Source organism: Neofelis nebulosa, chromosome 6, assembly GCF_028018385.1.
Source record: "Neofelis nebulosa isolate mNeoNeb1 chromosome 6, mNeoNeb1.pri, whole genome shotgun sequence".
In the NCBI taxonomy this organism is placed as follows: Eukaryota; Metazoa; Chordata; class Mammalia; order Carnivora; family Felidae; genus Neofelis; species Neofelis nebulosa.
In genome coordinates this window covers 100,420,177-100,436,918 of record NC_080787.1, presented here as the reverse complement: position 1 = coordinate 100,436,918, position 16,742 = coordinate 100,420,177, and the positions used below count along the sequence as shown (strand labels likewise).

The window sequence follows — 16,742 nt, the reverse complement described above, 5'->3', positions numbered from 1 at the left end:
TGTCAAGTAAAATTATATATATTGAAAGTGTACAACATGATTGTTTGATATAACATAGCTTACCTTTGTGTGCGTATGTGTTGTGTGCACACGTGTGTGGTGAGAATGCTTAAGATCTACTCTCTTAGTAAATTCCGAGTGTAAAATAAAGTGTTATTAAGTATAGTCACCATATTGTACAATAAATTCTCAGTAGTTATTCTCTTGTGACTAAAAGCTTTTACCCTTTGACAAGCATCTCCCCATTTTTCCTACCCCCTAGTACCTGGTAACCATCATTCTGCCGTCTCTTTGTATGGGTTGAGTTTGACCCCCTTATTCCCTTTTTTTTTTTTTCCAGATTCCATATATAAGTGAGATCATACGGTATTTGTCTTTCTCTTTCTGGCTTATTTTACTTAGCATAATGTCCTGTGGGTTCATCCATGTTTTTCCAAATGGCAGGATTTCCTTCTTTCTCTTGGCTGAATAATATTTCTGTGTGTGTGTGTGTGTGTGTGTGTGTGTGTGTGTATCAGATATTCTTCATCATTTATCACTCAATGAACACTTAAATTGTTTCCATATCTTGGCTATTGTGAATAATGCTGAACATGGGAGTGCAGACATCACTTTAAGATAGTTTTCATTTCCTTCAGATAGATACCTAGAAGTGGGATTTTTGGATCATGTGATAGTTCCATTTTTAATTTTTTGAGGACCCTCCATACTGTTTTCCATAATGGCTGTACCAATTTATAGTCCTACCAGCAGTGCACAAGAGTTCCCTTTTCTCCATATCCTCACCAACACTTATCTCTTGTCTTTCGATAAAAGTCATCCTTAGCCCTAGCAAGAGCCATTCAAGTGGTTAGTAATGATTGTGGTGTGCCCTTTACCACTCCTACTCATGTGTCAAGAGTGAAGGGAGAATCTTCTGGGCCCAATTCAGAGACACAATAAGAGCAGTATCTTACATGAATAGAAGTTTATAGTTTGAATAGAGAAAAGTGAGAGAATAACATCTTTACCTTAGGCTTCCTTTTTTCCAAAGAACCTACTAGGACAGTTAAAACCATTTTCATATTGGGAATTGCAACTTAGTTCTGGTCAAGTACCATCATCTGTCATAGTAAATTAATGACAACTTGAATAACTTTTGTATTCAACTTGTAATTTTTATTTATTTATTAAAAAAATTTTTTGACGTTTATTATTGACAGACAGAGAGCATGAGCATGGGAGGGGCAAAGAGAGGGGGAGGCACAGAATCTGAAGCAGACTCCAGGCTCTGAGCTGTCAGCACAGAGCTTGATGTGGGGCCCAAACCCACAAACCATGAGATCATGACCCGAGCTGAAGTCGGACGCTTTACCCCCTGAGCCACCCAGGCGCCTCAATTTTATTTATTTTAGTTGTATAAGAACTGTAACCATACAATGTTTATAATTTTTATATTCATACATATTTAAATAATATTTTAACAAAAATCATTTAAGGCAATAATGGATGACTGATGGGGCACCTGGGTGGTTCAGTCGGTTAAGTGTCTGACTCTTGATTTCGGCTCAGGTCATGATCTCACAGTCCTGAGATCAAGCCCCGCATTGGGCTCCATGCTGGATATAGAGCCTGCTTGATTCTCTCTCTCCCTCTGCCCCTCCTCTGTGCACTCTCTTTCTCTCTCTCTCTCTCTCAAAAAAGGCGGGGGGGGGGATGACTGAGTTTTTACCCTTAAAAATGTTCCCTCAAGGATGAGGGATACTCACAATTCTGTGTTCTTATTTCTGGGCCCAGTTAGTAAGGATAAGTTGATCATAGGTTTTGAAGTGCTATAATATTTAATTCTTGGTGCTTAGATTCTAATGAGTTAGGATTCAGATGCCCACATCTCTCCCTTGTGTTGCTCATTACTACTGTATGGCCAACTGCTTTTCATTAATACTATTGTATTCTATAATTGTCCCTTCTTTATTCTTCTACAGGAGTCAGAATTTTCATGTGTTACGTGTGTGTGTTTAACACCATAGAGGCCCTTTAGTTACCAAAACATATTCATCTGTGCTTGTGGTTTGAAGACTATAATGACTGTTTTTCTAAAAATAGATACCTTGGAGTAGATTTTTTAAATGGGCACTAGATGTTAACCATTCAGATAGTCGTTTCTGATTTAATACTTATTTCTGATTTAATACTTATTTGAAGTTCTAGATACAAATCTTTAGTTTATGGAGTGCAGCTGCATTTCTTTTCTTCCTATGACTCACCAAAGCCTACTCAAAGCCTTTCATTTTTTTCTATTTTTGTATACTGAAGCTTCATTTTAACAAATATTTAAAAATAGCTTTAAAAATTACCATTCTTTTGGAGTCTCCTTGGAAGTTTATTTCATTTGCTCCAAAGATTTTTTTTTTTTTTTTTTTTTAAATAAGCTGAATTGGTTTTATATCCAGAGTTGTGAGGTTAGTGCTAGGTCTAGTAAATACTATACTGTAGTCTAAAAACTTAACAGTAGTGTTTGGAATTTTTCAAACATTGATAATTTGCATGAATGTATTCTTTGTAGCATTTAATAATTACAAGGGGCTTTCTATATATCTCAGTGTTCAGTATCAACAAGTAAGTGAAATTTATTTTATCCTCAAAATAGAAATAGCTTCATAAAGCTACTTCCTCACCATTTCTCTCTAGGTTATTTCTTCTATGTTGCTGTATATTTAAAAGGGATGTCATTTAGTTTCACAGGACTAATAGTATATACAAAGCTTTTATTAAAAGATTTTTATGTAGTACTATTATTTTTAAATATTATGTATTGTCTCACGTACTTTTTATTCTGTAGTTCCCTTGATCAAAAACAAGAGTGACAGGGCGCTGGGTGGTTTAGTCAGTTAAGCATCCAGCTCTTGATTTCAGCTCAGATCATGATTTCACCATTCAGGAGATTGAGCCCCATGTTGGGCTTTGCTCTGAGAGCACAGAGCCTGCTTTGAATTCTCTCTCTCTCTCTCTCTCTCTCTCTCTCCCTCCCTCCCTCCCTCCCTCCCTCTCTCTCTCTCTGCCCCCCTCCTGCTCACACTTTCACTCTCTCCAAATAAATAAGTAAACTTAAAAAATAAATAAAAACAGTAGTGACAATAGAGCGTGCATGATATAATTTTGTGAGTACATAGAAAGGATGTCCAGAAATGAACATCTGGAAGTTGGAAGTCCTGGCCTTAGAATTTTTTTTAAAGTTTATTTATTTTGAGAGAGAAAGCATGAGTGAAGAGGGGCAGAGAGAGGAAAAGAGAGAAAATCCCAAACAGCCTCCACGCTGTCAGTGCAGCGCTTGATGCAGGGCTCGAACTCACAAACCATGAGATCATGACCTACGCCAAAGTCAGGAAGTCAGACGCTTACCAACTGAGCCACCCAAGGCACCTCTTAGAATTTTAATCTAAGTTTAAAAGTACTCCAGATTCTTGATTTCCAGCATAGGTCATGTTCCCAGGGTCATGGGATCAAGCCCTGCGTATGGCTCTGTGCTGGGCGTGGAGCCTGCTTAAGATTCTCTGTCTCCCTCTACCCAGCTCATGCTCTCTGTTTCTCTTAAAAAGAAAAGGAAAAGGAAAGGAAAAAAAAAAAAGTACTCCTGCGTTTACCTGGCCAACTGAGGACAAAACTGGAGTGGAGTTGAAGGATACGCTGCACTGTACAAATATAAGGTGGAAGTGGAGTATTATGACTGTTATCATGAGAAATATTAGCAGTTGAAGCTGTGTGGTATAGTGGAAAGAACAGAGTTTTGCAAGATGACTGACCTGGGTTCAGTCCTGGCTTATGTCATTTACTAGCTGCTGTTTGGGCAAGTTAACTACTCAGACCTGTTTTCTCATCAGCAAAAATGGGAATAATAATACCTATCTTGTGAATCGTGAATGAAAGGTCTAGGTGACAACATAGTTTTATTTCTCCTTCCCTAACTAGAGAATAGGAAATGTCCTTGGCAAAAATAAACACCTTTCTGAAGCAAAGTAAAAAATTATATTTTCATTAATGAATTGCAAGTAAAATAGGATTGACTAATGGTTTAGGAGGATGAAGAAAGTAGTGGTTGCTGGTTGACATGTGGTCATGTCTGAATTAGATTTTAGAACTCTTGAAGTTGGTTTAGTATAAAGGAGTTCAAAATATGAATACAGTTGGCTGCTACCGATGTGTTACAAACCCAGACAGAGTTGAAAGTAGGGAGCCCAGGGTCTCTTAAATGGGTGAGAATAATGTATGTCAAGAGGCTTTGTAATCTTTAAGTTATTTTAGCAATGAATAAGGTACTGTCACTTTTTACCCTTGGCAGAAGTAAAGGGAAAACATCTGGGGGTGGTAGATCTCCCCAAATTCTCTGGTATACTCTTCTCCGTGGGTAAACTGCTACTGCATCACTGCCACTGGAACCACGTGGGCACTTAGATGTCCCTGTGGTTAGGAGCCTAAGACACATGTTTAGATATGGTGATGCCCGGTCTAGTTTTATGGATTGTAAGCAAGGTGCATGGCTCTTTATATGCCTAGCAAGTCTTGAAATCTCACTGAATGGCAGTTTAGTACGTTTCCTGCAGATAGATAAGTTCTATCCTTCTGTGATGTGGAGTCACAGACTCTTGATAAATATTCCTTGATTTCTCCAGTTTGAGTTGCTCATTCTCCCAGCTGTCTGTCTCTTCAAAACATCGGAAGATTGGACATACCGTTGAGCTTTCATTCTGCACTGTCTACATCAGCTGGTGTCAAGTGGTGGCTGCTTCCATTAGACTGGGCATATGTTGACACTTTAAATGTATACATTTATATTTGTCAATTATTCCTTAGTAAAGCTGGGAGAAGAAAGGATTGGGCATATGTTCTTCAGCTTACCTTTTGAGATGCATCAGTTATAGCTAACCACTTCATGAATTAATCGGCCTATCTGTGTCCTTTATTTTGGACCTCTGATTTCAGTAGAAGTGTATCTAACGCTGTGATCTTTTTGAAAGAAATGATTTTGTCTTTCTATTCCTATTGCCCAGCATATACTTGACACATAGAAAACCTTCAGTAAGTACTCACAGAATTTAATTGAATGGAGTAAAACCTTTCCTAACCTGAGGACTTTGCCTTTCTCCTGACCTTTGCTTTAGTCATTACTTTAATTAGATCATGGTATTTATCTTACATATTATTCTTCATAGTATAGGGCATCATGGTTGGAGATAGTGATCAACTCTTCCCAAAGACTGAGAAAGAAAAAAATGCACTTAAATTGTAGCAGGATTGATTAAAATTGGGGGGGGGGGGACTTTTCCTAGCTGTAACATTTATTAGGGATGGATTGCAGAGACACTTTTGCATTCTTTTACTTTGAAATCTTCCATGGGCTTGGCATACACCTTCTTAAAAACACCGAGAAGAGTAACATAACATTCTTTCTTCCTTCACTGAGAAGAGTAACATAACATCCTTGCTTCTTGCCACTTGCTGTGCCAGCCACAAGCTCCCCTGTGCCCCTCGTAGCCATGCCTCACAAAGTTGAAGAAATCAAGGGCTTTCCGCTCATAGCCAGGTGAAAGGATGCCAAATCTGTCAAGATCAAGAAAAATAAGTATAATGTGAAGTTTAAAGTTCGATGCAGCAGATACCCTTTGACCTTGGTCATCACAGGCAAAGAGAAGGCAGAGAAACTGAAGTAGCCCCTGCCCCCAGGTCTGGCAGTCAAGGGGCTGACATGAACCTGGCACACTGATTTGAACTATATAAAAATTTAAAAAATTAAATATAAATATAAATATATATATATTAGCTTCCAGATATTGCAGATTAAGAATTTGAGAACAAATTGTGATCAACAGGTGTACAACTTCTGCAAAAAATGTAGAATTTGTTATTCCATAATATGTTCCTCTATCAAAAACAGCTGTCTCCAAGTAGTGCTTTGTACTGTTGGCAAATTCATTACAAATGCAGGAAGCAATTCCTGTTTCATATGATTGTGATTTGTAAAAATAATTTAGGTGTAAGCTATCCACAAATCTTTTTTTTTTCTTTTTTTTTTTGTAGCAGTCCTATCTTAAATCCTCATATTTTGGCATTACACATGAGTGTCATGAGTTTAAATTCTGGAACATCCAAGCAGAAATATAAGAAAGGGCTCATTTAGGCTGGAATGGCAAACATTCTAATTGGGAGGGTCCTCATTTTGATTTCTGCTCTCCTGCCCACCCCCTTAACCAAAAACCAAAGGAAAACATCTGGAGTCATTTAGGCAGTATAAATATTCTTAAAAGAATGGACCCCTAATCATAAAGCCTTTCTGGCACTGAAAGATTTGTTTGGATAGATAGAGTTCACATGATGGGTAAAAATATTTTTGAATTCATAAAGACTCCCACAAGTCATGAGTGGAGAGTTTGGGAGTATGGCAGACTGAGACTGATGGAGTTCATAATAGGTTTTAAGAGGAAAATAATCCATTAGTGCACAGGGGATACTCTCTCATCTTTTCCCTTAGAAAGGTAGCTGATTTCCTGTTAAATGATGGTTGTTTCACTTAGGAGGCAATGTGCTGAAGGTATAAATTTAGTTTTATTCTCTTTTCACAGTTTAAACAAGTTTTCTTACAGGGAAACAAAGAGAAAACAATGCCCTTCAAAGCCTATGTCTTCAGCCTCTGCTTTGTAGTTCTCTCCCTGTAAGACATAAAGTAGGGAGGAGGAATAATAGCAAAGCCTTGAAAACACACACACATACACACACACACACGTATCAATTAAGGAAGGGAATTGAAAGGTATAGCTGTGTTGCAATTAGTCAACCAATATTTATTGACCATCAACTGTGTATTAAAACACAGTGACACATAATTGAGGTAAAAAGGGTTTCTATACTCCAAGGATATAGAGTATTCTTGAGGAAACTAGATGTAAACATACGAAGTTACAGTGGTAATGTAAGATAAAAATAATTTAATCGTATTTGTCAGTAATTGCCAAATGGGAGATTTAGTTAAGTGTTCCAGGAGTTCAGGTCAGAGATAGACTACTCTGAGTGAAGGGCTTTGTGGAAGAATTTTGAGCAGCTGCTTGAAGAATCGGTAGAATTTTGGATTGATGGAAAATAGGAAGAAGATATTTCTGCCCTTCCTTTTCACTGGAATACCATATGGGGAATTCAGGAAGAGCAGAGTTAGGATCATGTTAATTTTGGGACAAAATTAGCAGTTAATCATGTTGGAGAACTTTTAACTTAATGAACCTGAAAAAACCTCTTGATGATTTCACCATCTTTGTAAGTTCCCTTAATTCAGGCCTATAAAACAGAAACAAAACGTTTTTAAAGCTCTGGAAGGCATAGAGAAAGTGATGCCATCCAGGATATTCACTGTGAAAGAAGCAGTGTTATATTATTAAATTTGGACATTTTAAGCAGTTTGAGGAAAAGAACACACACAAAGAGTCATGTGTCTCTACTTCAGAAACCTTGACTTCCAACTGCTCAGAAAGCTCTGGTAACTACAGAGCATCAAATAAGCTTTCAGAGATTCTGATCTTCATACAAATTACCAATATAAAGAGGAAGAGATTTTTTATATGCCTTCTTTCTCTCTTATCCTCAAAACTAAAGTGATTGTATTTTTCTCAAGACCAAGTTAAGGAAGATAATATTATCATTCTTGTCATTGTATTGTCTTTTCTCTTTTTCCTGTCCCTCTTTCCTTTATTGTAGAGTACACTTGTTGAGTACATTTTAATAAATTATCTATTTAAAAATATCTAAATCCGTACTCATGGCTATTTATAGGTAGATATGATAGAAATGTAGAGATTATCAAATTTATGGTGAATGGGCATACACAGTCCTTGGGTTGCATGGATTGTTTTTTCAAGCAAATCTGGTCAAGTTTTGTTTTCAGACTAGAAATGAACAATATCTTTTCAGGAACCTGGAGGAATCAGAGAGAAAAAGCAAATGTTGCTATATCAGAGAGAGTAGTTTTATTTTTTCCTGGGAGACTAAATCATCAAGTGGGTTTTATTGTATATAAAAATCTCTAGTTGAAAAGAGCCTTCTTTGGTGTGTGTTACTTGATTTTAAAAATTTAATCTCGTTTTTACATAAAACATGTCCCTGTTAGATAGCACAGAAATTCATTAAATTTTTTTAACGTTTATTTATTTTTGAGACAGAGAGAGACAGAGCATGAACGGGGGAGGGTCAGAGAGAGGGAGACACAGAATCCGAAACAGGCTCCAGGCTCTGAGCTGTCAGCACAGAGCCCGACGCGGGGCTCGAACTCACGGACCGCGAGATCATGACCTGAGCCGAAGTCGGCCGCTTAACCGACTGAGCCACCCAGGCGCCCCAGAAATTCATTTTAAAAGTACCCATAATCTTACCACTCAGAGATAGCTAGTATTACTATTTGGGTGTACAGCCTTCAAGACTATAAAAGTGAAGGGGCACCTGGGTGGCTCAGTCGGTTAAGCGTCTGACTCTTGATTTTGGCTCTCACGGTTCTTGAGTTCAAGCCTCACATCGGGTTCTGCGCTGACAGTGTGGACCCTGCTTAGGATTCTCTCTCTTCCCTCTTTCTCTGCCCCTCTCCTGCTCGTTCTCTCTCTCTCTCTCTCTCTCTCTCAAAAATAAACTAATAAATATTTTTTTTAAAGACTATAAAAGTGAGTTTGCCCATGTGTGTATTTTTGTTTATATAGCAGTATATAGAGAATTGCTTTTAAATTTTTAACAACTACATGGTATTCCATTGTGTGGATATACCATAATATGATTCATTATTCTGTTTGGTTAGATGTTTGTCCTCCTAAATTTGATATGATGTCTTTCCCTAGCCCTAGGTCCCACAGATGTTCTCCTATATTTTCTTCTAAAAGTTTTATAGTTTCATGTTATTTATTTATTTATTTAATTAATTTTAAAACTAGAATTGTTCTTTTTTTTGTGCTCAGAGTACTTTATTTTTTTTCAATATATGAAATTTATTGTCAAATTGGTTTCCATACAACACCCAGTGCTCATCCCAAAAGGTGTCATGTTTTTTATTTAAATCCACGATTGATTTTGCATTGATTTTGTGCATATAGCATATTTTAAGTCAAGGTTCTTATTTTCTTTTTCCTGTCTGTGAATGTCTAGTTATTCCAGCACAATTTGTTGAAAAGACTACCCTTCCTCCATTGAACTGCTGTTGCACCTCTGTCAAAGTTCACTTGGTGTATTTGTATTGATCCATTTCTGGATTCTCTATTTCACTGATCTATACCTTCCTCTTCTGCCAATACCGCACTGTCTTGATTTCAATGGCTATGTAGTAGGACTTAACATCAGATAAAGTGGCTCCTCCTACTTTATTCTTCTTTTGCATGATTATTTTAGAATAAACTGGTTTGTATCTGTCATAGTTGTTGTGGTGGTGGCAGCAGAACCTTGTACCTCTTCTGCACCCCAACTGAGCACAGGGTGGGAGAAAGGATTTTTTTTAGGGAATAGGAAATAGTTCCTAATGTTAAACACCATTTCTGCACCCCAGCTGAGCACAGGGTGGGAGAAAGGATTTTTTAGGGAATAGGAAATAGTTCCTAATGTTAAGCAGAAACATGACATCATTAAACATTATTTTTGTAGAAAATATTCCTTTCGTGATATCAGTAAGACTATTGTACAGTGTTTAAAGTGGCACTATCCTGTTTGAAAGCAAAGGAGTAGATGGCTAAGTACTCAAGGACCCTTCTGTTGTTGTTTTCATTTTATCCACTGTTGTCAGGGACTTGGGTTTAGGTTTCTACAGCAACCACAGTCTGGACTACATAATTCCAACACATAGTGTGCATGTGGTGTTAACTCTGATGCCTTATACACTACATGTGGCAGAGTTGCAGTTGCTATGGAGATCAATCTTTGGACACACTTGGTTGGTAACGATGTCTCTCATATGTGGATTTTGCTGCTAAAAGAATATGAAGTGGTGCTATTAGTTGACCGAGAGACGTAGAAGACTTTATCAATAATTTCTCTATAGCTGAGAACCTCACATTTGAAAACTTTAAGTTAGACATTTGCTCACAAACATAGTAAAGTGTCTGTGTGTGTGTTTGTGTTTAACAACATATGGCTTGCTTGATACCTGGAAGTGGAGGGAAAATATGACATCAGAGAACACATTGTCAGGGGAATTTGATAGACTCCTCTTGGCCAGTCAACCTCATTTAAACAGTATACTGTAAAAAAAAAATTCAAAGACTAAATAACTTACATTATTTTAGTGGGCTTATAATAAAGTCAGTTGTCAGTAAAAAAGGGAAGGAAGCAATTCTTCTTGTAAACTATTCTCATTTGAATATGGGGCCTTGGGTAACAGCTAGGAAGAACCTTTTTCTTGGAGCACTTTACCTCTGAAGAGTCCTTTGAACTCCAGAAATGAGAAACAATTGAGGAAGAGGAAGTGATTTTTTTTCCCTTTGATAGTGTTACTTAAACTAGAATACAGGTTCTAGACCTAAGAGAGACTGTTGCTGAGTGTCCTCATTTGCAGAATTCTTGAAAGAAATGTAGTTGTAGGCTGATAAACATCTTTGCTTTGGGTTAGAGAAACTTGTCAGCCAGGAGTTGATATACCAGAGTAGTAGTTCTCAACCCCGGCTGCACATTAGCATGTGGGGCTTTAACACAGTACTGATGTTTGAGCCTAACAAAAGCTAAATCAGAATCTCTGGGAATGATGAAAAACTGTGGCGTTGGTATTCTTTTTTTCTTCTTCTTCTTCTTGAAAAGTGAATACTTGATACTAATATGCAACCAGGATTGAGAACCTCTGCAACAGAGTAAGTTTTCATCTAGAATCTTACATTTTAGCTGAATTTGTATATTAGAATGCATTAAGAAAAGTAATGTGAACATTGCAGAGAGTTTAGAAGGGTCAGTCTTACCATCTATGTTAGTTTCCTGTTGCTGTTTTAACAAATTACCACAGACTTACTGGCTTTAAACAACACAAGTTTATTATCTTACTTTCCTGGAGATCAGAAGTCCTAAGTGGGTCTTAGGGGGCTGAAATCAGGATGTCAACAGAGCTGAATTCCTTCTGGATACTCAAGAGAGAATCCATTCCTTGCCTTTTGCTACTTCTAGAGGCTGCCCACCTTTTTTGAAAGGCTTGTGGCCACATCACTCCAACCTCTCTGCCTCTGTTGTCACATCTCCTTTTCTGACTCTGACCCTCCTGACTCCCTTATGAGGATCCTTGTGATTATATTGAGCCCATCCAGGTAATCCAGGATAATCCCCTGATCTCACGATCATTAACTTAATCACATCAGTAACGTCCCTTTGCCAAGTAAAGTAACATTCACAGCTTCCAGGGATTAGGACCTGGACATCTTTTGGGACAGGAGGGCATTTATTAGGCCTACCATACGAGCTTAACACAAAGATCGTCACTTTGGTCTTTTCCTTACTAGTCTTTAATGTGCATATTTTTATTAGAATGTGATCACCTTGCATATACAGTTTTTATTCTTTCCTGCTTAGTCCTCATAACCATCATTTTGAATAGCTGCATAATAGTCCATCCATGATTATGCCATATTTTACATTGTCTTCACCCTGTTGTTGGATTTTTATGTTATTTCAGACTCCTATTGATAGATCAAGTGTGATAAGTGTTTTTATTTATTAGATAGATCCCATGATGTGGGTGGAAGTACTTAAATATTATAAACCTTTTTATAGTGTTTAACTCAAACTCCAAAGTTGTATTTTTGAAGAGTTCTAATTGATTTGCAACACTATCAGCAATGTAAGAGAACAGTATGGGTGCCTTTATATCTTTGCCAATATTGGTCATTATCATTAGAAAAAGACTTTTTACTAAAAAGATAGGTGAAAAAGTGTTATCCTGATTTAAATTTAATCTACTTGCAAATTTTCCCCATGTTTCTGTTTATTTCTCTTTGCATGTTTTGTGCATTTATTTCTTATAGTATGATTTATTTATTAATCTTTAAGATATCTTTTGTAAGTGATGAATCATAAATTCTGCTCCTGAAACCAACATTATACTGCATGTTAACTAACTAGAATTTAAATAAAGATTTGAAACCAACAGAAAAATCTGTAAGACAACTTTATATGGTGGAACTACTGACTTACATGCTACAAATCTTTTTTATTATTTTTTTAATTAAAAAAAATTTTTTTTTAATGTTTATTTATTTTTGACAGAGAGAGACAGAGCATGAGTGGGGGAGGGGCAGAGAGAGAGGGAGACACAGAATCCGAAGCAGGCTCCAGGCTCTGAGCTGTTGGCACAGAGCCCGACGTGGGGCTCGAACTCACAGACCGTGAGATCATGACCTGAGCCGAAGTCGGATGCTCAACCGACTGAGCCACCCAGGTGCCCCGCTACACATCTTTTTTAAAACACACATTTAAAAATTTTAAATTGTTCTGATCTGTTTTTCCCTTTGTGATTCTTTTATTTTGCTATGTTTACGTTTTCACCTGACAAAGGTTTGTGGTATTCAGTTGTTTTCTTACTTATTTCATGATTTAGTCACTGCCCTTAGCAAATTGCTAGCAAGCTAAGAGGTTCAGGGACTTAACGAGTCCAGACTTACCATATGACTTACGGTACCAAGCAAGTACCAAATTAATTTGATTCTGTTTGTATAATTTATCAAAATTAGGAACAAATTTTTAAAAGGACTGGAGAAGAAATCTAGCAATTGTAGTACAGTCCTTAGATGTTTATTGCCCTTTGCTAGAAGGTTTATTCACCATGCTGTCATGTTGTGTGTTCATGCAGATAATTGAGAATTATAGTAAGCTATCCTAGTCTATGATAAACAGACAGAATGCATTTTAATTACATTCTAATTTATTATCTAGTGAAAGTACCTTGCTAACAAATCAACCCAGATATGACTTATTGGATAGCCTTTGCACTTAGAGGAATAATCAGTCTGTAATCATAAACAACATGAACCGTTCATCTTCTAGATTGCTATTATATTTATTACGCTCAAATGCCTGCACTGGGCTTCTTTTCTGTTTGCCTCCCGTTTCGTGGCTTATATGCCCCTACCCTGCCTGCTGTAAGTTGGTGGCATCCTGTGCTTACCAATTCTTTCTCTTGAAATATGTGTTAGGTTCATGCCTGGGAACAGAGTTCTGTTACTTTACCATAGGAGTAAAATGCATTTTTCTCCAGTTACAGTAAATAGAATAAACTGTCACCATAACGTACTAATATGTGATTTATTTCCTGCTACCCTGATAAGAACTAGCACAATTCTAATTCTATAAAGAAAGAGTTTGCCCCACAGAATAGCCACCACATCCTTTAATATCCTGTATTACTTCCCCCTGGTTCCAAAATGGAGGTATGCAAATTAAGATGAAACAACAGCTAGCCCCTGTTATTTTCTTTGGAGACAACCTTGCGCAGAGATTCTTATCTGGGCATGGGTTTTCTGGTGCAGTACTGTCTTTAATTCTACTACTTAAGAATGAACATCCTCTGGCACTGTTTCCACAGAATAATTTAGAAGTTTGTAGCAGTAGCTGTTAACAGTAGATGATAATAATTCCTATCTGAGAGTATCCCCTTTTTTATGAATAAGGATCTTACACCTAGAAGACCCCTCACTAGTGCTTTTAGTATAATGCTCACAACCAATGTGTCCATAATTGTACAGCTGATAAGTGGTAGAAGGGACCTGGAATTTCTGCATTTCAGTGCTGTGATTTTTTGTTTCCATTCTTGGACCAAATTTGAATTAAAAAGGAAGGTAAAAAGATTTTACTTACCCTCTTTTTCCACATTGGGAATTTGTTTTGGCATGCAAATCAACTTAGGGGGCTTGGAAGTTCTTTATGTTCTGAAGATTTCTGCAGAAAATATAATTAAAAAAATTTTTTTTACCTGGAAATTGCTTAATCACTTCCATTTGAGAGTTTTAGTTTTATTTGGCTTCAATATGAGTGGTAAAATCACCTTTCTTCTTTACTTTTTGTTTAAGTATTCTCTCTGAGCCAGGTGATGTTTAAGGTCTACTCTTAAGATTCTGTGATTATGTCCCTTAAATGTCTTGCTTTTTTCCCCTGTATGTTCTCCACCCTCACACAGACCCAGGTTTCTGGAGTTTCCCATAGGATATTCTCCTTAGGGCCTGTTCAACCTCACTTTGGATCTGACCAAGGCATTGTTACTATTTTATGGGGTCCTCTGTTCCTGGAACCCTCTTGCTTGTCTCCTCAAAGCTAGATCCTGTGTGCTGTCTTGTCTGAATATTAGGAGGGAATTAGTAATAATTTTTACTCTTTTCTACCAGGGAAGCCTTAGATGCTTCTGTTGGAACTAACCCAAAAGAGACCATATTTAGTGTTTTGAGATCAGATTGAGGGAGAGAGTGGGATCTTGACAAGGTGCAGAAGGAAGTATGTAGTTCTGAGCAGTCAGGGGCTTGTTTTGTGCATCCTATTCAGGCCGCTACCTATTTCATGTGGTTCTCCGGCTGTGCTTGAGAATATTAGCAGGGCTCACTCCAAGCCAAATCCTTCTCTGAAGCTGTGGCCTAGTTTGTTTTGGAGAAAATTTACTTCATGTTTGCCATCCTCTTCGCTCTGTAGCAGTTACTATATGAATTATTCAAGAACCCCTTTTTATGACTATGTTTGAACTCCATTTTAGGAATAATAACTATGCAGTTATATTCTGAATTTCATGGCGTTTTGACTTTCAGCAAGACCCTTTTAGGATCAAATCAGAGCAAAATAGTTGCTTATATTTGACCATACTGGAATGTAAGTCCCACTTTGGCTTCCAGCCTATAAGTTATGAAATACTCCCCCAAATAGATCTTACCAAGATCACTAATGACCCCCGTATCACTAAATCTAATGAATTTCTTTTAGTGCCTGTTCTATTTGTATTGTTGACAGTTTCTTTTTTGTTGAAAAGTGCTTTTTACTTGATTTTCTTCTTTTTGGCCATTCCTTCCCTGCCTCCATGGCAGGCTTCACCAGCTGATTAAATGTTGCCGTGCCATACTATTACTCTGTTCTGTCCCCAGTTTATTCCTTCTGTTTCTTTCAGTTACCAGAAACAATTTGCATCAGTCTAACCTCACCCACCTGGCCTCCTTCTAGTCTTCCCTTCCCCCCATATTCCCAAAGAACATAAAAGTGGATGTGATCATACTGAAAAACATGCCCTATTCTTTTTTTTTTTTTTTTTTTTTCAACGTTTTTTATTTATTTTTGGGACAGAGAGAGACAGAGCATGAACGGGGGAGGGGCACAGAGAGAGGGAGACACAGAATCGGAAACAGGCTCCAGGCTCCGAGCCATCAGCCCAGAGCCTGACGCGGGGCTCGAACTCACAGACCGCGAGATCGTGACCTGGCTGAAGTCGGACGCTTAACCGACTGCGCCACCCAGGTGCCCCAGAACATGCCCTATTCTTGAATAGGAGGTCTCAGCATCATAAAGTGCTGATTTTCCCGTACTTAGTTTGTAAACTAAAGTGATCTCAATGAAAATACTAGAGAAACTAATTATAAGATGCATATTGGACTCTGAAAAACCTTGAAAAAGAAGAACAATGAGGAGGGACTAGCTCTTCCAGATGTTAAAATATGCCATAAATTCTTAATTAAAGCAATGTCGTACTGGTGCATGAATTGACAGACTAATAGAGTAGAATTGAAAATTCAGAAATAGACTAGAAAATATAGCAACTTAGGATACGTATGGTAAAAACAGTATCTAATATCAGTGGAAGGATGGATTCTAATAAATGGTATTGTTATAACTGTAGCCATCTAGAAAGAGATTGCGAAGTCCTTACTTAATGTTGTGCACTTGGATAAACTTGAGATTGGTCAGAGATCTAAACATAAAACATGAAACTATGGGAGAATTTAATGATAACGTTAGAGTTATAAAGCCTTTCTAAAATTCTGACTCAAAATCACAAAGTCAAAAGATTGGTTAATTTGTCTTTTTATTATTTATTTTTAAAGATTAAAAAAATTTTTTTTTGTTTATTTATTTTGAGAGAGAGAAGTGAGTGTATGTGAGGGAGGGACAGAGAGAGAATCCATGGGGCTCCATCTCATGAGCTGCGAGATTATGACCTGAGCCAAAGTCAAGAGTTGGATGCTTAACCGAGCCACCAGGCACCCCCTTATTTTTAAAGGTTTTATTTTTAAGTACTCTCTGCACCCAGCATGGGGCTTGAACTCACAACCCTGAGATCAAGAGTTGCATGTTTTACCAGCTGAGCCAGCCAGATGCCCCTAATTTTCCTGTTAAAGATCAGTATGGCCAAAATTCACCATAAGCAAAGTCAGAAGAAAAATACAAGATTCATTGCAATCTCTATCAAAATTCCAATAGAATTTTTATAGAAATTTAAAAACAATCCTAAAATTTGTATGGAACCACCAAAGACTCCAAATAGCTAAGCAGTCTTAAGAAGAACAAAGCTAGGGGCACCTGGGTGGCTGAGTCAATTGAGCATCTGACTCTTGATTTTAGCTTGGGTCATGATCTCATTCATGGTTCGTGAGTTTGAGCCCTATTATCAGGCTTGCTGCTGTCACTGTGGAGCATGCTTTGGATCCTCTGTCTCCCTCCCTCTTTGTGCCTCCCCTGCTCATGCTCTCTCTCTCAAAAATAAAAATAAACATTAAAAGAAGAAGAACAAAGCTAGAGGCATCACCATTCCT

At 37.5% G+C, this 16,742-nt stretch overlaps 1 protein-coding gene and 1 pseudogene across 5 annotated transcripts in view; both read left to right on the top strand.

Annotated features, from left to right (window-relative positions):
- Positions 1-16,742, top strand: part of PDSS2 (decaprenyl diphosphate synthase subunit 2) — a 295,263-nt gene that overhangs the window by 13,804 nt on the left and 264,717 nt on the right. The window lies entirely within an intron of this gene.
- LOC131514843 (large ribosomal subunit protein eL38-like) lies at positions 3,090-5,726 on the top strand (annotated as a pseudogene).